The 25,119-nt window shown below is 35.6% G+C and overlaps 1 long non-coding RNA gene across 1 annotated transcript; it reads right to left on the bottom strand.

The window, feature by feature from the left end:
• Nucleotides 1–2,147: 2,147 nt before the first annotated feature.
• On the bottom strand, nt 2,148–4,044 carry LOC144360998 (uncharacterized). The gene is made up of 4 exons (XR_013422334.2): nt 3,953–4,044; nt 3,699–3,783; nt 2,705–2,797; nt 2,148–2,457 (listed from the first exon to the last, which is right to left on the bottom strand). It is a non-coding gene; the product is annotated as an uncharacterized LOC144360998 (long non-coding RNA).
• Between the last annotated feature and the right edge of the window lie 21,075 nt (nt 4,045–25,119).

Below are 25,119 nucleotides of genomic sequence, written 5' to 3'. Positions count from 1 at the left end.
CGTATTGATTGTTATTGTACGTACCAAAACAGCATCCTATTGTTTCATTGTACGAATATACCGATGCGTGCAACAAGAACAGAATTTTCAGGTTACGATGAGGAATAGGTCAATACATTCAAACGGTATCAAACAGCGACGCCTGTGTTCTCGTTCATATTGTTAGGTTGCCACAGATCTGGGAATGTGCGTATTAGTATATAAAGTTATTTGGGAATGTAGCTAAAATAATAGTACAAGCACTGGACACAGTATACTATGTAAAGATAGATACATGCTCAGTAAAAGTAAATATCTTTGTATTGCGTTCTGACATGACATTTCACCGAGATATTTGCCAATAATACAGTGGAACGTTGCTTCAGTGAGTTCATCACATGTTAACCAAGTACATTTTCCAGCATCATATGTCAGACCACGTGTAAACTGGAAATAACATGCCCGACTATAAATCGTTACACCAAAGTTTTATATATAGGAAGAGAGCAGAAAACAAGCTGGAAACAATTCACAAAACAATCCACAAGAACAATACAAAGCAATAAAACAACTGACAAGTAATTCATTTCTGTAGTAATTCAGCTTTGAAAACACTACTGTTGAGACGTTTCACATCAGGTCACGGTGTGTTGCTTTCCTTAAAACGTTCTTATACCCAGCTATAGGTATGACCGTGTCTATGCGTCTTTCGGGTGGTCATGGAAACTACCACTCATACATTGTTGACGTTTATGTAATTCAAATGTAGAGAGTATTTGTGTGTTTGTTCGTTGTAGAAATTACAGTTTAACAAACTTTATAGAAAATAGTGAATTATTTGTTTCACCGACAATTACACAACGGAACAAATACATGCTTCTCAGACAACGGTTCATTCATTTGGCTTATTTGGAGTGACAATCACTTCGACAATCTCTGTGTTAACTGTATTAAAATTGTGCGTGTCGGATCTGAACCAATGAAAACAAACTTTGTTAATAAAGCCACATAAGTACAATTATACCAACCATCAATACCAACACATTACATCCAAATACATACCCATAACAATCTGTGATCCCTCTCTTCAATACGTAACAAATATTGAAGTTAAACCAGACAAAACTTTGCATCACGGTCTCTAGAGTACCATGTTGCCATGATACAGAGAGCAGAACAATGTGCTGAAATGTTTTGGGGACACATTAGAGTGTGTGGATGCAGTAGTACTGTAAAAGGAATAAATGTTTACTGAGTTATAATTTTGTTTATTTCGCTGACTGGAGAATGCGCTAAGTTAAAACCCATTGAATATGTAAAATTGAGCATAGAACACGTTATCTAAATGATAAAACCGCGAATTTAAAACTGGATAAGCCTAAAATGCTAAATCAGGGAAATTTAAACCCAGTGAAAATTAGTCATTTTACAGTAATCATTCAGGGAAATAAATCAGTAATATATTGAGAGTGTTGTAATCCCTATTAAATTTGACACTGCCAGATTGGCAAACAGAAATAATGGCCAGTGTTGATTAACTGCAACATGTTACCTAGGAAACCTATTCGATTGAACCCTTTTGGGGAATATTTCGCAAATTCATCACCAGAGACATTTTTCTGTATTGTTAGTATAGAAATTGGACCATCTTTTACTTGTTTACATTCATTTACGTAGAAATTGGATATTCTTGTAGTAATATTTATTCGATGTATAAGCGACCGAATGCATTGAAATACAAATAAATCATAGCGGCATTCAGTATAAAATATACTGAATTGTGTCTCTGAAAACTACTGAGAATGAACATTTATCGAGTCACACTAAAGATTAACTAAAACTCACGATCATAATATATTTTAAAATTAAGATTAAGATTATGGGAAGGTAAGATAACAAACAATTGTTTGAACCTTTTTTTCTTTTCAGATAACACAATACAGTCTCAGAAATGAAAGTAGCAGTCAAATAGTCACATGGGTTTACCGGGGTTTTAATAGGACCATAAACATGCTCTTACCCGAACCTACTCTCGGTCGTTGTGTGAGCATCTCTTGAAAATCAATACACATGAATAAAATACTATACTGCCTCCGGTAAACAAAAATGAGCATTATATCACGCGGAGTGTCTTGATTTGATCCGCTGCATATTGAAACAAACACACATTTTACAAGTGCAGACAGAATACTATATTTACGTCTCAATGAATGCAGAATACATGTGTAACGATGAACTATTGTCCGACATACTCGACGTTAATAAATTATGACAAATGAATAGCGCCCACTCGCAAACCAGCGAGCCAAGTCGATTCTGCCCTCAACGTCATGGTTACCAGACAATCGTTTCTTTGTCAAACGCAGGTGGCGGGGTCGCTTGCTTTAAATAAACAGAGTGAGGGTTCTAGGAGAACATAGCTGGAGACAGCAGAGGCGACTGAATTGGGATCCATCGGGACGGACAAAGGGTGTTTATCTGTTAAAATAAAAGAGTGGGGAATTCATTATATTTATGTGCGAAAATGTACATAGGAGCGAGCGCCCAAGATAAGGATCAACATCACCGATATTCACTTTTACAAAGTATTCTTGATCAATCCTTCTTATCTATAGTAACAAATTAAATGTTCAGTCTTGATATTCGTGAGGTCTCCATCTTACTTGTAACACAGTACTCATTGTTACACGAGATTGGGAGAAAAGATTAATTCTAATGCACTTACCAAAATAATAAATATATATACTATATACTCTAGTTTCCCTTTTTTAAAGATGAAGTATCCTTGGATCTTTCGAGTTGTTCGATTGTGCTTCGTCTGCAAAAACATGAAGCAATCAATTTGGTTTATTAATAAAAAACAAATTCACAGTTTTATGACTCTGTTTTACATAAGTTACAAAAGCACAGACAGCTATAGTCGTAATGTATAATTACAGTGTTTTCAGTTACTCTTTATTCGTGTATAAAGAACTGTGTGACACATCGTCTAAAAACTTGTTCGCATATATTATTATATCGAGTGAGTACGTGTTATTGTTTTCACGATAACCAATTACTGAACTCATTTTGTTGTCCAAGCTGTCAGATCGGTTGGCGCTAGTGTATATTGGTAAATGATGAACATAAGTACGAAAGTAAAATAGTTCATATTTAATTAATTATGTTCTACTGTAATTACCGAATACCATGAACATTCTGGCCAAAACTGCTTTTAGTGTGTGCGTACTGACTTCGATTTTAACTCCATGGATTATTATGGCACTACCCATCATTCCCTTTGTAGAACTTTCTTTTAAATCGTTTTTTTTTACTAACAACATTTACTAACGCAATGACGAGTACAAGAAAGAAAGAGAAGACGCCGATGACTCCGACTCACACTGGCACTTGCGGTATAGTATCAGGGATACCCTGATTGAACGGAAAGTACATACCCAATAGATATGTTTTAATATGATTTTAATGAGAATGTCATTTAGTGGAACTGAGAGGAACATCGTGGAATTCCTACACATTTCTGATGCTTTTAAGATGGTACAACGCCCTCAGCGTACTATTTGAATACAAATGTTTGATAAATATATTCACTACGTATAATAATTACATGATTGTCACGCGATAATGAAAACGATCACTACAACACTACGACATATAAAGAACACACACTGATTTATTTACGTGCGTATTGTGGGCCAATAATGATAGGCACGACTTACTGTTTCCTTTTGGCTTTTTTGAGTCATTGTTGATGCGATTAAAGTGCTTACTCCATGCTTTATGGTAAAAGCCCTTTGAAGGTTTCTGTTGAAAAAAAACAAAATTAGTGAAAGTCGAATCAGTCACGTATAAAATACGCCACCTCACAATTTGTTAAGCATAACATTGATTTGAATTGATTGTCGTAAAATTACTAGTATAATGATTTACGACTACAATTAAAACAAAATATGTAAACACTATGATGTGGTACCTTTTTTGAGGGATATGGTCGTTTCCTGTCTGTTCGTGCTTGGTACATTCCCGGCCAGTGCTGCAAATATAAATGGCGTATGGTCATTACCCTGTCAATCCAAAATAACGACAAAAATGTAGTACCGGCTGCGCATGCACGAACTGTGATGATTGCTGATCCATATAAACAGGTTTGTTTTGCCTCAATCGCACAACAAAGACTAAAATATATAGCTGAATATTCATTGAAAATATATCTAACAAAATAGTACCTTTTTGGTAACAAATCAGTATAACTTTACGATTTAATATTTCAAATATAGTACGGGCCAGATTTATAAATTCATACGACGATGAAATACTGAAGATATGTTTGAAGCAACTTTAATACATTGCGAAAATGGACATCGACAGTTGCATTAACATAATGACGACGACAGCCTCTCTGCCGATCGATAAAATTTATTTGAGCATGTCGCACGTCAACAATTGATCAATTAGTGTTGAGCTCTTTATCATAAACGCACGAAATTCAGTAACGTCAATCACTTCCTGCGATATGGTGCGATTTTGCCATTGCATAGCGCCGTCTAATCAACTTGAACCATACAACAGATCGTTATAACATATACATGTACTTACATCTCTACAATTCTGTAATCCGGACGAGAGAGGGCGGCATACACATGTAAAAAGAACAAAATGTAATAATACTACTTGTTAGTCGTAAAAGCGTAAAGTTTTATTTCAAAACTGGGTTATATTTGGTTATTACAATTGGTATTAACGTTGAGGTATTGTCTGATAGATGTTATTGTTCACCAAACAAGCAAACCGTGTACATAAATTTTTCTTTCAGCCGTAAAAAATAGGTAGAGGGCGCCACACTTACCGACGGGTGGATCTGCGTTGACGTAAACATCAACCAAGTGACATCGGAAAAGGAACATGAAAATAAAAAAAATATAAATTATAAGCCGGGAAATCTAACGCTTTTCATTGTCATTTCTATCCATTCAGTTGGATCCATCAATGTTTTTTTAGTACAATAGACATAATATGTAAATGGCCGCCGAGAACTCGTTGAGAGAGCGGGAGACACGTGACTCTTTTCCATTCTCTCCCGTCATCGCGTACACTGTTGCTATGATCTATGAAATTTGAAACAGTAGACGCAATGGTCGGAGACAGCGTGAACAGTACTTGAGAGTAAGACGAGTCTCGTCTCCCTCTCTCTCGTTGTCTACGAGATCTTGGTACATTTGCATCTAATATTTATTTAAATGCATCAGAAGTAATAGTACATACCTTGCACATCTGGGAGTGGATACAATGCCATGGAACAGAAGAAAACGTACAATAAGTAACATTATTATAAAATGTACGATACATGTACATCGACCATAGCGACAGTAGAGGTGAATACACCTGGACCGATGAAGTGAAAAGGAGTGAGCATAATCTTGTCAAAACATTCGTCCCGTGAAATAACGGTTGGCATGTATTGTGACTAGCTCATTATTCTTCATTAACTAGAATAACTCATATGAATACAGATTTAAATCGATGAAGAGTTATCACGTGCACGCGTGAACATAACACGTGATGTACTATTTGATAGGATTTTGAATTAAATCACTACATTGAAATAAAACACGAAAAATAATAAAAGATTTCTTACCATCTATATGATCCGGTCATGGAGATGGGAGACAAAAAGACTGTTATTAGAAAAAAACATTACAATCATGTTTTTCACAATACACACCATGATACATTAGGCAACGAAAATTTGTATATCATCATGATTTAAGCATAACAATATGTTTTACTAATACAATAACATACCTCCCAACTCTGTATGGTCCAGAATTAAGAATATGAAAATAAAAAAAATATAAATATTGTTACAATTTTGACGTGTTTTAACTTACATTTACATAGAATGATATGTCGCGTGAATAATGGATAGGACAGCACAACACACCGCATGCCCATCACGGAACGCCGTGAGCCCATCAAGGCACGCAGCATGCGCATCACAGCACGCAGTATGCCCATCACGGAACGCAGCATGCACATCATGGCACACAGCATACAAATCACGGCACGCAGTGTGCACATCACGGCACGCAGTATGCCCATCACGGCACGAAACATGCCCGTCACGGCACGCAGTGTGCCCATCACGGCACGCAGTATGCCCATCACGGAACGCAGCATGCACATCATGGCACGCAGTATGCCCATTACGGAACGCAGCATGCGCATTACGGCACGCAGTATGCCCATCACGGAACGCAGCATGCACATCATGGCACGCAGCATACAAATCACGGCATGCAGTGTGCACCTCACGGCACGCAGTATGCCCATCACGGCACGCAGTATGCACATCATGGTACGTAAAACATGAAATGAAAGTATGTGAGGTTTTTGTTTGTAAAAGCAGACAAGTTGGTCAGGGTGATTTACATATTGACCGGAAAATTACAGATTATAATAAAGGTTACGATTTACTGTAAGTTATCCTAAGCGTTATGTGTTAAGATTATATGATATTATATAATTATAAGATTGTATTGGAGCGTTTACGACATAAACTTCAAAAAAGAGCAAATATCGCAGTTTAAGTTCCAATTGACTTTGTGTCTCAAACAAATTTAAACAACCAAATCCTTGTGTCTGTCCGTATCAAGTTGTAATAAAGTGGTATTCACGCTAGTGTGTGTGATTTTTAAACATATATATTATGTTGGGTCACGTTGTCAAACGTTGTCTACAATCACATCGTGAGTTGCGTGGGATGCTAAAGTACTTCATAATCATTAAAGAGAACTTAGGATAAATCATTGCTCAGAGCGTGGCTTTTTCCTGTGCTCTATCTATAACAGTACCTCTGGGACCCGCCAATGTTTGTATCAATCACATTACCGATGTCTGATTTGCAATAAATCCACTGCTAAGAACTAAATAATTCGAGATTAATGGAGTAGCTATAAATTATTATTTTACCACGCACTCTACACTTATCGCGTTTCCGACGTTTCTTTTTTCGTTGAACTTATTGTTCATTTTCATTCCTCACTGACTTCCGGAATGGAACCATCGGTGAATAGGGGGTTTAATGCACTATTCGAATGCCTCAAATTGAAAGCCAAGTTTGAGGCACGTAATCCGACGTGAGATATATGGATAATATATCTCGAAATAAACGAGTAGATACATTTTAATAGCAGGCTAACATGGATAGTTGTTTGCGAAATTATATATGGCGTACACAACATGTTATTGTTTGTGAGTTACATTTAACTAACATAGTATGTGTTATGGTCTCTCCGATCTGGTTTTGTATTTCTTATACCATATTATGCGACTATTTGAAATTTTCAAAAGAATTGCTTTTATTTGTGTTGTGTTAGGGCAGTAATGAAAATGACTTTTTATGCGAAGCTGGGTAACCACTTGTATTAAGGATTTGTATGTGTACTTCAAGGTAGTAAATAAACTATGTCTGACGTATTTTTTGAAAGGAACAGAACAGTGTTTTATATTCCAGGCAAATTGGATGACAACAAATAAGTCTATGTCATCGGTTAGTAACGTGCATTATCTATACGAGATTCTATAAGAAATATGTACTTACTAAGTTCTAATCCAATGCCGGGAGAGGAAAATAATAGAAGAAGAAAAATAAATGTAGAAATTAGTAAACTTTTGTCGGTTGCATTTCGTTTTGAGACAAATAATCAAAATACAGTTCACTTCAATAACTAAAATCAACAATGTAACACAGATACAGAGTATGTAAAACGTCAGGCGTGACTTTTACATGACATTTATAATGTTGTCTACCAATAATATTGTCAGAATTAGATAACGATAAAGCGTGCAAATACAGTGATTCAGTAGTAAACACAATGATAATTTGCGTGGGCGAGGTGTATCTTTACTTACCGACGGTCTACTGGGTTTCCTCTTTTCGTTTGGAGGTAAAATGTTTGCATCCGTACCCGATCCCGAGCTTATCTCTTCTTGGCATAAAACTACAAAATGAAACGAAAAAATCTGCTATTAAAGGTTGATATGGTACAAATAGTTAAGCTCCAGTTATGGCATTGATAACCGAATAACCATCAATTTACACTGTGTAGATTTGATAAAGAATATATCAAGCATATTAGTGTATGTCTATAGAAGTATTGTGATGACAAACGTGGCCCGAGGGTTCGACGAATTTTACATTGATACTTCTTTCTACACTTCCCTGGTATAAAGTGATGTATGTTTCATGTGAGAACTTAACAATTAAATTACTATGTAAATTGTTTTGTTCAGACACTGCTCCAGCTGTGAAAGTCTGCCCTGTCTTGTGACATAATATTCTAATGCAATTGGACCTTTGAGAATCAACTATTTTAAAAAGCAATTATGAATGCAGTTAGAACAGCGATGTCGCGACTGCGAGATATTAAAGTCGATGTTATCAGATAATTCGTTTTTTGAGTGATTGGATGATGCGTATATTCGATAATAGTATACTTAGTGGTTAGAATTATGATGACATTTGAACCGTCTCAGAAGCTAAATATTCAGAAAGCAGGTGATATCAGACTGGATCTTTGGCGCATTGTAGACATTTCTCGCTTTTAGTATTTTTGTTATGTTCAACGAAGTTACTTGTGAAATACAACTTGGTGAATTGAAAAACTTTGAAGTGACGGTTAGCACATGTAGAGAAAAGGCGAACGTTTCCAACTATCGTAAAATCACGAACAGAACTGCTAGCGGTGCTGCAGCAGTAGGGAGCTATATAATTGTTGCTGTGTGTTTGATTCTGTTTTGTTAGTTTTTTGTATTATCCTCGGGGAATGCATCGTGACGAGATTGAATAGATGCCTGATGATGTCATAGATAAGAAACCATGGTGACACGGGGCCGTTCTTTTTATGGGGGATTTATCAGTGCGTTTGCGACGAGGGTGCAGGAAAGGTGGTTTTGTTTGATTAATTTGAGATGCCACATAAACAATGAACTCCAAGCAAGTTTTTAACGTACGATATTTCTAATTTAAAGTAATTTTGATCTATAAATTGGTTATGGCCTTAATTGCCGAGTTGTAAAGATTAGTGTCCGGTTAAAACATGAATGTGCTTAATCACAATACTTGGATTTGCTCGCAACCATTTTGTCTTTAGATGACTGGGTCATTTAATATATTTCATACATGTAAAATATTCGTTTGCATATGCTATGGCTTAGCCATTCGGCCCAGTTGTGGTCAAATGGCAGTCAGTGATATAGGTAAATTTGTTAAATCTCAATTCTAAGATTGTTAAAGATTCACACAAGTACACATTGCTTAAGTCCGTAACTTCAACGTCTCGATGACGTCTAATAATTTCAACATTACACTATGCTTGTCTTTTTAATATTCAGATTGAACTGGCGCAATAGTTTAGTAACGAGTTGCATTTGATATGATTGGGAAGATAAGGAATACGCCAATTGTAGCGTATCCGATAAAAGGTCTGTCACCAGGATGCATGCATCATTACAAAACAAGTGTAACATTCAAAATACTTGAGCCATTTATGTCTCGAGAGATAAATAAATTGTGTCAGCTTTAACGGTGTGCGACAACGTAGCAAACATAGCAGTACACTGCGCTGTGATGTGTTTATGGGGCCTCGACCGATACTATACATATCTGGCCAGAATGTATTGCCGAGTATTGACAACTTTTGACCAACGCCGGCCTATATTCATTCTGTGTGAATCTGTTTAGTTCTTCGGTGGAGAATAATAATTGTCACTTTACGCCATAGCTGCTCCATTTGACACTAGCTTTGATTAGCCAATATTAAACCAATAAACCCCCATACTAAAACTAGAAAAGTGTGTTCTTGTTTTCCAGAACCTCCCAGTATTCGCAAGAAAGAATGACGTTTATTCTTAGTATACAATGCAGTATTAACGATAACACCAACATTTCTCTCAACGTTTTCACTCTGTCAAAGGTATGTAAATAAGTTTACTAATAGGTCAGTAGATTAACAACACTACTGTCAAGTACATTTCTATGTTTAAATATCAAAGCAATGATTTATAACGTATGTAGAGGAGTCTAATTTGACCTTCGCATAAAAGACACATTTACAGGTAAGGTACGCCCTTCTACGCGAGAATGAAATCGCAATTCGCATAGGGATTTTAAATGAATGTTAACTTGAAATTGGTTTGTTTTAGGGGTCGTTCTTTTTTCGATATGGCTATTCTTTGACGATTTTTCTTTAAATCATGCATACGATATAAAGAACTCATTGTATATCTGTGTTGATCGTGTGCGTGTACATGAATGTTACCCGGGGTAAGAACCATTATCTTCTTACATGTTAATATATTTAATTTAAAAGTGTTGTATGTTAGAAACTTGACACGGTAACCTGATAACTATTTATATTATATGCGCACTCTATCCGTTTTAAACCATTGATTGGTTTAAACTTGACAGTTATCCGTGCACTAAACATAATGAGTTTATTCAATTGAGACGAATTGATTTTTCGGAGAGTGAAATCTAATTTAAAACACCTGGTTTATATAAAGGTTTGTCGATGTCAAATTTCAACGCCGAACTGCATCGGATGTGAAAGTTTACGCTGACGGAAATAGCATTTTATTGGCTTTACATAAACGGAAATAGTTTTTTCGCGGTTTTAAATCGACGGAAATACATTACCGCCACATGCGTACATCTTAACTGTATTCCATTGTACTTTGCCAACCGCACGCATTCACTTGAGATTGTCATTGACCAACGTGTGCGTCAAACAGGCACGGTTCGTAATGTGAATTACAATAAGGACAATATTCAGGCATCTTGATACTGAGACATTTTCTCACAATTAATGCAAATACATACATGTGCATTGCCGTTTTTGAGCTAAGAGAACAGCTGACTGACTTCGCTAAAATATTTGGTGACGTCGAAACTTCTGAATTTTCTAATTGTCATTATTTTAAATGTATATACATGTAAATGAATTTCAATAGCCCGGCTACAAGTCCGATCCGAGATAAAGCCTGCAACCTCGACATTTTTACCGTGGGGGAGAACTTCATGTTCAGAAGAGCCTGAATCCGAAGACTTTATCTGATTAAACATCGCCGCAAATCATCTATAGATATTATATTTAGGTGAATTGTCAGACTTTTGGGCCATTTAGCGAGTTCTGTCAACAAATCCACAAGACATCTGGAATGGGGGACATTGTGCATAATTTCAAATGAAATATGAAAAAGTGAATTTTCGGACTTTTGGGGCCATTTAGCGAGTTCTGTCAACAATTTCACAAGACGTCTGTAATGGGGGAAATGGAATATTATAAAAAAAGTTCGATAACTTTTGTTATGCAATTTTTGAATAGAATTTGTAGTCATTATTCTGAGATCTAAATAACAAAATAAATTATGAATATTTATTATCTAATTCGATATATCATAGCCCACAGGCAGCGTATCTGTCACATCGTCTAAGAGTCTTCGCACAATGAATCTTGTTCAGTTTTCCCACTTTGATATCAAGTTATTTGTATAATACTCGTAGGGCAACTTATGAGAACAAAGAATTATAAAAGTCATAAAAAAATTATAAAAACAAAAAGATTTGAAACAAACATTTAGTGTGTATCAAATTGTGTTATGGAGCATTCTGATTGGTTGAAGAGAACTAGGCAAGTTTGACAAAGTAGTTGTATACGTCGCATGAAACCTACATTGATCACGAAGCAGTGCGACATGTGTTATGTGCCTGAGCACCGTCCCGTTGAGGGACGCTGGTTTGAGATATACTGAGAACTTGAACTGTACTGTACTGTCATATGCTGAAGTATGTTGGATGAGGAAACCGGATCATTTATTTAAGGAGTCAAATAATAATGCCGAATGTCAAATTTATGTGAACAGTAACCCCAATTTCGTCTAAAATGGTTCTGTCTCGCTGTCACATTCTAGCCTGTCAGGTTATTATTTTCCGTTGCGTTCCAACATACTCGGCAAGGTTTTTATTTGTATGATCTGATTATTCATGAGTATACGTCATGAACAATATAACCAATCAGCGATTGTTTAGAAGGTCATAACAAGGTATTGGTAGGCTTTGTAAAGTTCAGTAACGTCACTGTTTTCACTTGGAATTACACGTCATTGTGCCAATAATCTCTTCAAGTTAGTATTGCTGAAACCGGTCTGATTGGTTATCTCCAAATTGAGGAGGCACACATAGGTGCATTTGGTAGTTGATAAACTACATCAATAACTCATATTTTGACTGCGTGTTTTCTATGGTTGCCACAAGGTACGTTATTCAGTTAATGCCATTGAAGTACTGCGTTATGATACTAGGTGTGACTTGATACCTGGAAAATAACTAAAACCCCTGTAATACATATAGTACATGCAGGAGACTGTGTTGGGTACCAATCTTAAAAATGGGTTTCCTAAATAAGATTTTAGACGAAAAATTTTAGATGTAAAAATGTAACTGTATATATAGACGCCCTGGGGTTGCCTGGCTTTATTTTCAGACAAGATTCTCGATGAGAACCCTAAGTAACTTTAGTCCTTAATTACACGTTATTTCTTTCGAGCACGCGTACCTACATGTAAGTTTATTGTCAAGTGACCTTCGGGTATCTCGTACATCCACCCACTGGAACATAACGAATCTCCTGAAATGCTTAATTACTCTGTAAAATACACCAGAGCATTTTGATCTGGAGTGAACGACAAGGGGGAATAGTTATAAATCAGTTAACGAATACACTAGTTACCGACATGACTAGGTGCGTCTGTTGACATTTTTTTTGGTCGTAATATCGTAAATGTAACAAACCTCGCCCTGCATTCACTTTTAGTTCAAATACACTTTGCAGGCTGTGGATATAACACAACACGTGATAAAAGAAAAAAAGCACCAGATTTATTTCTTTATGTATTTGTGTGTTTGTTTGTTTGTTCGTTCGATCGTTTGTTTGTTTGTTCGTTCGCTCGTTTATTTGTCGTCGCTCTCTTCTTAATCAACGCAATCTTCTAGCTTGCTGGTAATGGCTAGGACAATTAAAATGGCTTGAATTCTTTATAAGTTCATCAACGTTTTAGCGCATCGTATTAAAATAGGAAATGGCAATTGCTGAAACAGTTTTTCATGAATAATTATGAGATACTTTTATAAATTTCTAAAAACTCAAGCAGTTTAAATTCAATACTTAAATTGCACGTTAATATTATACCTCTGGGAATAAAGGTAACACAAAGAGATACCCTCCCGGCGACAGTGATTGCCGAAGATGTGGCTACTAATTAATTTTTCACAGAAAAGCGAGATACGTATTGTGTAAGTCTTTAATTCTCTTTAATACATCTGATTTATTATACATAATTTGTAAGGATAAAAAAACGAATAAACTACTGAGCTTTCATTTTGTTAGAAAATGGAAAATAATGTAGTTGATAAAATGCTAGAGATTTAGTGTGGGGGTGAATCAGTAAATGTTGTGTCTGAGTAAATTTACAGAATAGCTTGTAATCACCAAATATATATTATATAAGTTTTAACGACTAGTTCGTCGCAAAAATACAAAATAACAATACAGTATATTTCAGCTCGAATTTCGATATTACTACGTGCCGCTTAATGAAATCCGATAATATACGATAGGATGAACAAACAATATAATCTGTGTAGCACGACATGGATAATAAAGCTCGACGTAAGGTTTGTGTAAGAAAGATACGTCAACATTAAACATAATATGTCGTATATATCATATATATATATAAACAACACTCGCTGACATATTACATTGTAATCTTGACGAAGGTAGTAAATTAAGTAAGATTCCGAGTAAATTAAACACGCGCGGAGTGAATTCGATTGCCATTATTGCTCTTAAACCTCAGATCTGTACAATAACTGACAGTTTTAATTTTCAATATTGAAACACACTGTACATCATAGGAGATTCCGATTATAAAATAACATATGACCCACGTCTACGGTGCACTTTCTCACTATTCTGATTAGATACATCTTTAATAAAGCATGTAGTATATATCGTGTGGATTTGTTGCATCATTCAATCATTCATAAATCTCCACGATTCAATTTTTGCAGTGGAGCATTGCATTACAAAAAAAGGTTGATTAATTAAATGTGCAACTATACTACACTGTATGTGCACTGAATTGTCTATATCCAACATATCACGTCGATATCGAAATAATAAAAATATATAACATAACGTCACGGTAATGCTTCGTATTCAACGCATGCTTTGATAAGATACCTAACCAAATCTTTATATATTCAGAATCTTGTTTAAATATGAACATATCATATTTTGCCAATTATTAGATTTACACCCAGACATATAAGATATTTTTCACATTATGTGCATGGACCATAAAGTTCTGGTCTTGTTTATATTGACCTAATTGTTTTCAAGTTTACATGTGGGTTGTGTTAATAATATTTCACCTAAGAAAGTCTAGAAAAAGTTCCAGGTTGTTACGTTAGGCTGTGTACGTGCTTTCGTTGATATTTTCACATCATTAATGATATTATGTTTTTTTCTTGCGGTGGCTCCCACAAATTCCCGAAAGCATTCAGGCGGTGCATGTTCTGACAAACACCACGTGACCTTTTTTTTATTATCATGATATTTCAATATTTGAAGCATAGTATCACTACACTTCAACTTACGAGTCATTGTACTTCTGGCGTACTAATAATTAACGACGGAGTGCACCTATCTAAACATTTGATTGTAGCCCATGTCTTGTTTGTAACACAAGCTGGACAATTACTGACATGTATATTAACGCTTTGTACTTCACCGATCTATCTATACTTCATGATGTTCTAATAACATATATTATACGGCATTTATTAAAAGTGCTTTGCTTGTTTCGCCGCCAAGTATCTTTTTTTTCAAACCACACCTTTCATATATTTAGAAGGCTTGATTAAGTTTAGTTTATGCAAAAGTGGCTAATTTTGTGTATTCGTGTCATTTAAAACGTCTGTTTACTGAGATATGAATGATGTATCGGCCGCCATTTTGAATCCAACATTTTGCTTTTTTACATGTAATACACTATTTGTGTTAGTATTTCCCTGTTCCCCATTCTGCACGACGTCAATTTGATGTGACATACCAGTTATCTGTAAATATAAAAAAAGAAAATCGGAGAGGTGTTGTTGTTGTGCATTTTTAAAATTAAGCCAAACATTCAATGAATTTTGGTGTATTACTTGCTAGTCAAAGATTCTGTATAGAAAATGTCCGTACACATCCCTGATATAAATGAAAATTAGCATTTTTCAATTAAGGAAACAAGATCGATCAATTTTGCGTGTGTTCCACTGAGAATAGAAATTTCGAATTTTTTCAGCATAGTTACATTAATGTGTAGTCAAACAATTTAAATTTGTCTAAACAGGTGCATCTCATGGCAAACGTCGTGTATTGTATATATGTTTGCCGTGTAGACCTATGCGCGTTCACTCCAATCCATCGTTTGTGCTTCTCCATTAATTTCATAATTGAATTGTGTGCCGGGAGCGTATTCGCCTATCCATATAACCAAGGTTCACCATTGATGTATATTATTAAATCACCTGTTTTCCATTTTTGTTCCTGTCGTATTTAAAGAAACTGATTATAAATACTGATTGGGTCTCATCAAGAAACTAATCAATTATACCCAGTTCAACTGTAGACTTTGGGTAATTGCGAAAAAAGAGATTAGGTTTAGATGTGAATTTATCACTTTCTCCCTTTCTCTCTTTCTCTCTGTATATATCACTCTCCCTATCTCTCTATACAATATATATGATCTTACATACGACAAGATAGGAGAGGACGGATTTATTGATACAGGTGCCTTCTTCTGAATTCCGAAGACAATACACAAGAACAGTCTTCATTCATGTATTCACTAGTCTGAAACACGTTCCTCACGACCACGCTTCACCGAAATCGTGATCATAGACGGAACGCACGGAATTAGGACATCGATGACGTTTGTGGAGATCATTGGCTAGCAGTGATATAAAAGGCCTCAATGGGTCGTAATTTCATTCTCGCACGAACATAATAAATGGTGTCTTTTTTGGAATAAAAACGGTGAGTTGTTATGTTGCAAGTCGCAACATGTGTGTTTTCGGAGGAAACTGTACGTGAAAACACGTTCCTTAAATTTGTATTTTGATAAAATATATTAGCATAACCTAGTTTCAAACAAAACGACAAAAATGACTGTAAACTCATGTAGCGGACGATCACGATAGTATTGTATGTACGTAAGCGTAAACAAATATTTTTGACTATTTTGTTAATTGGTTCGTGGTTTCATTCATTATGTGCATCGGTTCCGTTTTGTATACGAATTACGACAGAATTCAAAATAAATGAACAGATTAGTTAATTAATTAATTCAACTATTGTCGTGACAACGGCGGCGTGTGCAATAGAATTGCGTCATTAGTCACGTCGAATTATAAAAGAGGGCAAGATAGGGGTCGTAATCGAATCAAAAACAGTTTTCTTTACTAAATTGAGTCGTGTATCTTTTGCTGTTACTTTTTTCATACAATATAGCAGCTAGCAACTGTCTGACACATGTTGCGACTTTAGTCGGACACTAATGCGACTTGCGCACTTCAAATGGTGTGCCGAGTACCAAACAAGTACATATTAAATTAGTTAGTTCGATATATGTTCAATAATCACCCACTTATCGTATTTCCTTTTCTTGGTTGATCTGAAGGTCATGGCTAAATTGAAATCCCCTGCAGAGATTTGTGCTCGTGTCGGCAACCTCATAACTGTAAATTCTCGATCGACGCTAACGTCGAGTCAAATTTGTCTTACTCGATCATAGTTGTTATTGACATGTATGCTATTTACTCCTTGTATATATTTTAAGGAAAAGTAGGAAAACAACATATTGCTATATGTATCTTATAACAATTATGCTTGACATCACGTTATGATGTTATACTATTCGTCACAGCCTACCCTTCCGTTTTCCAGCGAAAATATACATGCTGGAATCCTGTCCATTCTCGTGATGGTCACTGACCAAAAAAAAAATAATCCATCATGTGACTCATCTGTCTTTCTATTTCGACATCGCTTACATCGGCAATCTTTGATCAGCGGACTCCAATCATTCTGCACAGGAGTGCGCTGTCATATGATTTACGTAGGAGTACGTACGCTATATGTACTCCATGATACAGACATTATAGACAGATATCCATAGATGTAACGTATAGGGAGAGATAAGTACACAAACTTGTTTCAGACGAGCTGTCGTTTAATGGAGCGTATCAATCAAAATAGGAGATGTAGCGATTGTTGCCCAGCACTCTCTTCAATATTTCATGTCAACTGCGTATAGAGTATTAATCACGGAGGTGACACGATCTAGTCATATGGATATTGTCAGTGGGGACAACATAAAACAGTGATATAGCTCAAAAGATGATACGCTGAATCAAAAGTACTGTTCTCCTTTATTTGTATAATTATTGCATTTGTGGGGACTGTTGCCAGAAAACTGACTGTTCTGTATTGAGGTGTCAGGTATCACGGTTGATTTATACTTCTGTTGGGTTCGTTATCTTGCTTGCTCGCGTTGTTCATAAATTTTGCAATGATTATTCGTGGTCTGTCCTTTTACAACAGTGTATAAGTTCCACTCTTTTCATGCTTGAGCTGATTGCTTTTTGTGATCGTTTCAAATTATCAAAAACGTACACGATTGTTCGTTCACAATACTAGACGTTAAACGTTTGCAATGAACAAATAGACGAGAAGCCACTCATAAAAGTTTGGTAAATATGACAGGTTTGTGTGATTACTAAAGTGGTCTAAGGTGTTACTATGTTAATAAGCGTACACGTGACTGTGAAATGAACAGACGCACTTTATATAGGCGAGCAGCAAACACATCATGTTATTGGACGTAATATAATCATAGCCAGAGATAGAAGGATAATTAATAGGTCCGTTCTAATCAGAGATAATAAACAACTCTGAATATTTGTTGCTCATCAATGTTTCATATCAATGTTCGATATAACTTCTAGTGGGAATCGAACCAATACATCAATCTATTGGAAATCCCAGCATAGTAATAAATGTAATCTCTCACACGACAATACGAACACAACGATCGTTATATCACTTGAGAATTTACAGTTATAAGAAAGAAAACTCCGGATCATTTAAATTACTCTTTGAAAGCGTATTCCTGTCGAACCCCTCATACAATAAGCGCGTATAACTCAATAATCGTGCTTTTCCCAATATCTAGGCGACGGGAATCTGAGCCCATTCGTTTACTCGACAGAATAGAAATTATAATTTTGAGTTTTTCTCGCTACATTATCACTGTCCCCGTAACGCATTCCTAAATGAATATTTTTCACACCAGATCCACCACTTAATCTATCCGTGGCCGAGGAAAATATGCAGCGACACTCATCAACTTTGATTTAAATTACCAACGGGAAAGTAAAATAACTAAAAACGTGTTTTCTTTCGAATTAGTACTTTATGATATGCTCGAATCTGACCTTTTTTGTCAAAGTTCGCCACCTTGAAAACCTTGTTTGTGTCTTGGGCAGATTTTACATTTATAAATGGGTCAATTTCCCCGTCTTAATCTTATTCTTCAGGCTGATATTATAACAAAATATATTCAGAGTTCTAGTATACAAATATTTAATCTTCTCCTTTTCAATTATGAAATGTAAGTTACACTGTGCTCTGTGTCGCATACTACAAACACACGCCGCCACACATCTTATTAAAGTCCCGTCTGTATTGGCCTTTGGCTTAAATTTGCACTCTATCTATTATTAAATTTTATCAAAAATGAATGCCAAGTGTAAAATAATCACTGTATGATATATACTACTAATAATAAGTGAAACAGTTTGCTAACTACGTTCTCTTGGATGTAATCTAGCCATGCCACCAGAGACACGCCTTGCTATTTACGTGTATTTCAATAGAATATTCTTTTGGGAACTTGAGTAGCGTTTCATTTTTACTCCATGGTGTTGGTGTCGTGTTACACACACTATGATTTGCTTTTTCAGTAATGTTTTTGTTTTCACATTTGCATTTTCGTCGTGGTTGTCGATTTATATAGTTAAACTGGGCGCATCTTTCAACACGCCAGCTCATGTCCACAGCGCATGCAGTTATTCGGTAGATATTCGGACATATTTGAGTATTTCCATGTAGTTTTGTTCGACAATGCACGTTACTGGATGGTGATTAACACAAATGCGAGCGGTTTTAATTAGTGGTACCAGAGGTACATTACTTGGGGTTTGTAACTACGGTGACATGATACCAAGATCCCGTCACAATCTCGCTCTCGCATAAGCGTTCCAACTCAGAAAAAATGCGAATGCGCATGCCCGAGGTAACCAGGATACTGGGATGTCCAGGTGGATCAAAATAACTGCCCACGATATGACGGATTACGAGAACTATATTTTCTGTACATTTTCGATGTATTACATTTTTCACTATGATAGTGACAAGAAAAGTTTATTTTTTTCATTACAAACCTTGAACATTGATATGCGTCATGTCAGAAGGTCGTAGCCTCAGTCTCGCTATCTACGAGAAGAGACTTGAATGGGGTCTTGACATGATGTCACCATACAGTACTATGCGAGTTGCAAACCCCAAGTAATGTACCTCTGGTGGTACTTATTATTATTTAAAAGTTCATTCGCATGCGGATAAATGTACACAGAGACAGAGTGACATTTCCGTAGTTCACGGCGAGTCATTTAATCTCAGTATACGATATTAACAGCGCCGTAAAGAGAGCTAAAAGCTACATATTACTAATCATTAATAATTCTATCTGCGCTATAAACAAAAATTATTTTAAATTTACCGAGAGTATCATTTCATCCCGTTTTATGAAATAAGAGTAATGGTTAATAATATGTGCCATGAGTGGCAACTTTGATATTTGACATTTTGAATAATTATGAGCACGAACTTGCGATAAAACCGGCATTGTCATCGATGATTAATTAATTTTGGTAAGCCATTTAACAATATATTATGTAATCACTAGAGTGGTCCGAAGTGTCCCTAAGTTAAGAGTCTTTAAGAGGAAAACCTTAAATCGAATATATCCGATTCAAATTTTGGATATATTATATAGCATGTCCACGCCGGACTGTTCTTGGAGATTTTTAAGAAATACGTGGTTATGTCCTATGTGGATTTAAAATCCACGTCGGGGTGTCCGTTTACATGGATATATCCGATCTAAATACACGCGATTTGTAATCATCATTATTGACGATTTGAATTCACGACGTAAATATTTTCGATGTTTTAAATCCATTTGGATTTAACACTTCCCGCACCGCAGTGTAAGCTAGTAATCGGTGAACAAGTGGCGGAGAACACATGTAATCGGATGGAATAGAATTAATTACAAATTAATTCCCCCATTCCGTTCTAATCAAATATCTATACAACTATATGAACTATAAATATATAAATACAGCGGGGAGGGGTGATTTCATATCGATGTTCGATATAAATTATAGAGGGAATCTAGCCAACGCGTCAATCGGGAATCACGGCATATAATATAGTATATGCATATATACATATCACATATATACTATGAGTGCAGTGATGTAGCTAAGTTTCGTTCCCATTGACCACGCATGCCGTGCCGACGTAAATGCCGTTTCATCTCAGCGCAAGCTACTGAAATCAGAAATCCCCTTTAATAAACGCCGAAGCCCCGAGGTCTATCTTGTCATGCATTAACGTATTCTCTTTTTTAATGAACACCTGTTTATTGCCTTACCCGCATTTCCGTTCAGATTGTTATGGCATTTAACCTAAAGCCTTATGTTTTAAATATGATTTGTAAGGAAATTCGCCGTTTGTCGGAAGGTGTGTCCACTTCCGCCAAGTGTTATGTAATTATTAAGAGTATTTTAGTACTGCTTTCACCGTGTTTGTATCAGTTACATACTTACACAGCGTTTGAACTATGAACTTTCGTTTGGCGTCATGACCGAATTTTGTTGAATTAACTTTGAACGCCAGACAAAAGTAAAACTATTGTCATTTTCTTCATTTTTATATATTTGATGGGAAATGTTACAAGGATTATGAACACATTAATTGAAAACATGGGATCACCGTAACCAATTCAGAGAAAATCGATTAATAAAATATAGTGTAAATAACACGGGTTTTAGGCCATTTTACCATTGTTTCTTAAGGCAAGGATATTTCGTAATACCAACAATTTTGCTCGGTGACATATAGTGTACCTTTTAATATACAGAAATATAAAATTTCGTAAACTTTCAAAGGTAACGTATATGGCTACAATACAGAATTGATATGTTCCGAACAGAACTGAAGCGCAAAGTGAATATATATCTGCCTAATACTGCGCATTTTTTCTCTTCGGGAGTTAATATACTCGACGCCATTTGGCGCGCATGATACTAGTAGCTAAGCAACCACAGAACCCGAAACAGGTCTATTGGTCGACTGATCGCTCGACTTAATTAAGTATATTTAGACGGGGTCGATTATATATCACATTATCTGTCGTTGGCATTAATAACATGATATTGATGTAAACAAGTATGATGCCTGGGGATATCATGTCTCATATATGATTGTTTTTCAATTTACCAATATTATGAAAAGCTTTTTGTGAAGCCAAATTGTTCGAGTACATTGTACCGAATCCGTTTGAGAAATTATCGTTGTAATGTCTCAGTGAATGAGAACCTGGGGAAGAGATAATAATTTAGTGTCCCCTTGCTGTACCGATCGGCCATAATCGGAAAATGCACAACAATATTTTTGATCGTATCGTTTAGTGTACAAGAGACAGTATCAAATATTGGCATTGTGCATTATACGATTCCCAAGGCGAATATCATCAATTTCCTATTCCCTTGGCCCGTTCTATGCAATGGTCATAACACCAACCTAATTCACCGTTATAATAATAACATGAATGTGAGTCAAGCACTGCCCCAACACCATGATTGATTGAAGTTGAATAAATGTAAAAACAATGACGCGATTAGTGTGTTAGTAAGTTTTAGTTATGCAACAAAATTCTAGTATATATAATGAATATGAAGGTACTCCACCATTCTACCACTAGTAAGTATTACCTCATCGATGAGGAGAATAATAACCTTTGATTACAGTCATCAAATTGGCGTAATGTTTTATCACTCCCAAATATTGCGTGACTTACGAACTTAAGCCTAATTCCCAAGTAGCCTTTAATCCGCATAATATATGACCAGGTCGAGCCACAGTCCCTCGACACCACTGTGGTCGAGCATAACGCAATTGCAGCCAACTTGGCAGTCTCGTATCATAAATATTGCATCTCTTATATGATTCAACATACTTTAAATATAAAGCGTATAATGTCAAGCAGTGATTCATAATTATAATTTATATTGATAGTATGAGCAGGTTTTATCGACTTTAAGTCATTTTGGATCAAAATCAGGTTTCGATTGAGATTATTAGGGGCAATGATTATTTTTGACGATATATGGCTCTACGTCAATGCCACCCTGGGACAAACAGAATACACCCGCAGGTTATTCAAGTCTTACCATATTACGCAACCATAGGTAGATAATTAGAGCACGTTACAATATATTGTTTATATAGAAACTATACACGACTATTACCATCGCTTACTATATTGAATAATTTTATCGTGATGTGAACAAACTCGAAGCAGAGCTCTCAGACCGAAATTGTTTAGGTTTTTTTTTTTGTAAATACTTTTGAAGGAATGAAAAAACTAAACTTCAATAAAAGCTCAAAATAAAAGGATGATTCTAAAATTAGGATAAAAACATGAGCATCGGGTCGTATACGGCTGTCTTTCAACAAATGATGAAATTTCACGATGATGACGAATCACGTGTGCAGATATTTTTTTCTCCCAACATACGTGCTGTTAATCCTAAGTATGTGTTTGATGAGGTTATCAACTAATAATGTATAAGCCTGAGACTCGATATCTCATTTTTTTCTACCACAATATAATATAAAATCTTAATCAATAACAACATAATTGCATTTTATAATTTCTTGTGTTCATGTCATACATGTGTTTTACTGTCTATGGTCGCTTTATACAAAGTGATTTTCGTTTGATCGTTTTTATTTTTCATTCTACAGCTATCGGTACTATATCGACTTACTAGACAATGCATTCCACGTAAATTATAAACATATAAGCATCAGATTGTTCTTGTTTATGTATATTGTAATTGCATATATGTTTCTCGGCAAATAAAAGTCGCACACGATTATGTTAAAGTATCAGCATAAAAATGGCTGGAATAACCCGCACTAATGAAATGCACATATTACTGTTCTATTACTCTTGAAACATACATGTAATATACACCGTAATGAATGAATGAAATGAATTATTGTCGCATCCACGCCTTGGATACCTGACTGAAACAGCTTTGATTTGAAAGCAGTGCATTTTCTAATCAATCCAGATAAACTTGGGTACAAAATTAGTTTTGATATTCAAATATATTTTAACATATGTGATGAATCGTGCAGAGTTGATTCGGCACATTCTGCTATCAAATTGGAAAAAATAACAATGTTAGTGTAAGGGATACATAAAACTCATTTGCATAATTCAATATATGATTGATGGATTTCAAATAGAAGTCACAATATCATGGGTACATTAAACAAATTATGAATATTTACCATTACGCATTCATTTGTACCGTATTTGACCTGTTTGTATTCTGAAGTTATAATATAGCTTACTAATACATCGCAGAAATGAAAAGTCACGATGTCGGAATAATTAAGAAAGTGATACGCTTCCTGTGGAGTAGCGAGGTATTCTCCCAGCGGGATAGACAAATTGGATAGGATTTCAGCGAAAAGCCATGAAAAGTACATGTATATACCGTGTGAGGTAATTACTATCGATAAAATACGATTGTTTCCATCAAAAAGAATATGCAGACTCCTAATTTTAATATTTTAAATACATTGATTTGAGTGTAACGTGAATCGAAAACAAATCTCACATATATGCTAAATATGTCTCACCTATCCGGGCTATAACACGTGTTTAGGTCATGCAATCTTCCCTAGCGAGATTATGAACGTTTTCTGCATATGAACTATCTGCCTTTAAGAAGATTTCCTTGCATCAATTATGAAATATTGCGTATACCATACACCGTGGGTGATTATACAACTGCATAATGTGTAACGTTTCTCATATATGTTTTTAAACTAACGGATTATGTTACGTAACCAATGTAGATTAGGGGAGTTCACATGTGCGTATTAATATGCAATATTGAGTGTACGTAGTGACTTCGTCTGTCATATTATGTGATGTAGCCTTGCTTTCTAAAGGATGTATAATATGGTCTTTACACGTAAATTATGCTATAATAATCTAGTATGAACGTTCTCCGTAACTTTTCCCTTGTATATTTATGTATATGTATATTGTGTAGCCTCGCCCGCACACATGTATGTAATCTTGTCTGCATATAGTACGCATCCTTGCCAACACAAATCATGTGGCATTGTAATCTTGACAATACAAATTGTGTAACCATGTATGCACATATGTTGTAACGCACCCAGAACGTTCATGTGTTGTGACATTGTCTGTGTCGATTTTTTAGCCTTCAACCCACTGATATCTTTTTTTGTTTAATTGCCAGAGAAGACATGAACCCAATTTTCACTTATAGATGTATCATGTCAAATACATGCCAGCAAGCCCATCTACATGTGATTTGTTTACATGACACCACAATATTATTCGCTTAGGTTTGCTTTATGCTACGGTTGCGATAAAATAATGCGGTACAGCCGAATGTGCGGTATTTGCATGCAAAACGTAGACATCATTTTACTTGAAACAACTGTAACTAGTAGTAAGTGTACTAGTTCATAAATAAACCCCATAAGGTGATTCTCATATTCCATAGTTATTGGACAATCCTAAGCCTGAAGCTCTATATAACGCGTTCAATGAACGCAGTTCCGTTTA

This window comes from Saccoglossus kowalevskii, chromosome 1 (genome assembly GCF_978046115.1).
Source record: "Saccoglossus kowalevskii chromosome 1, keSacKowa6.1, whole genome shotgun sequence".
In the NCBI taxonomy this organism is placed as follows: Eukaryota; Metazoa; Hemichordata; class Enteropneusta; family Harrimaniidae; genus Saccoglossus; species Saccoglossus kowalevskii.
This window is presented reverse-complemented; position numbering and strand designations above follow the sequence as displayed.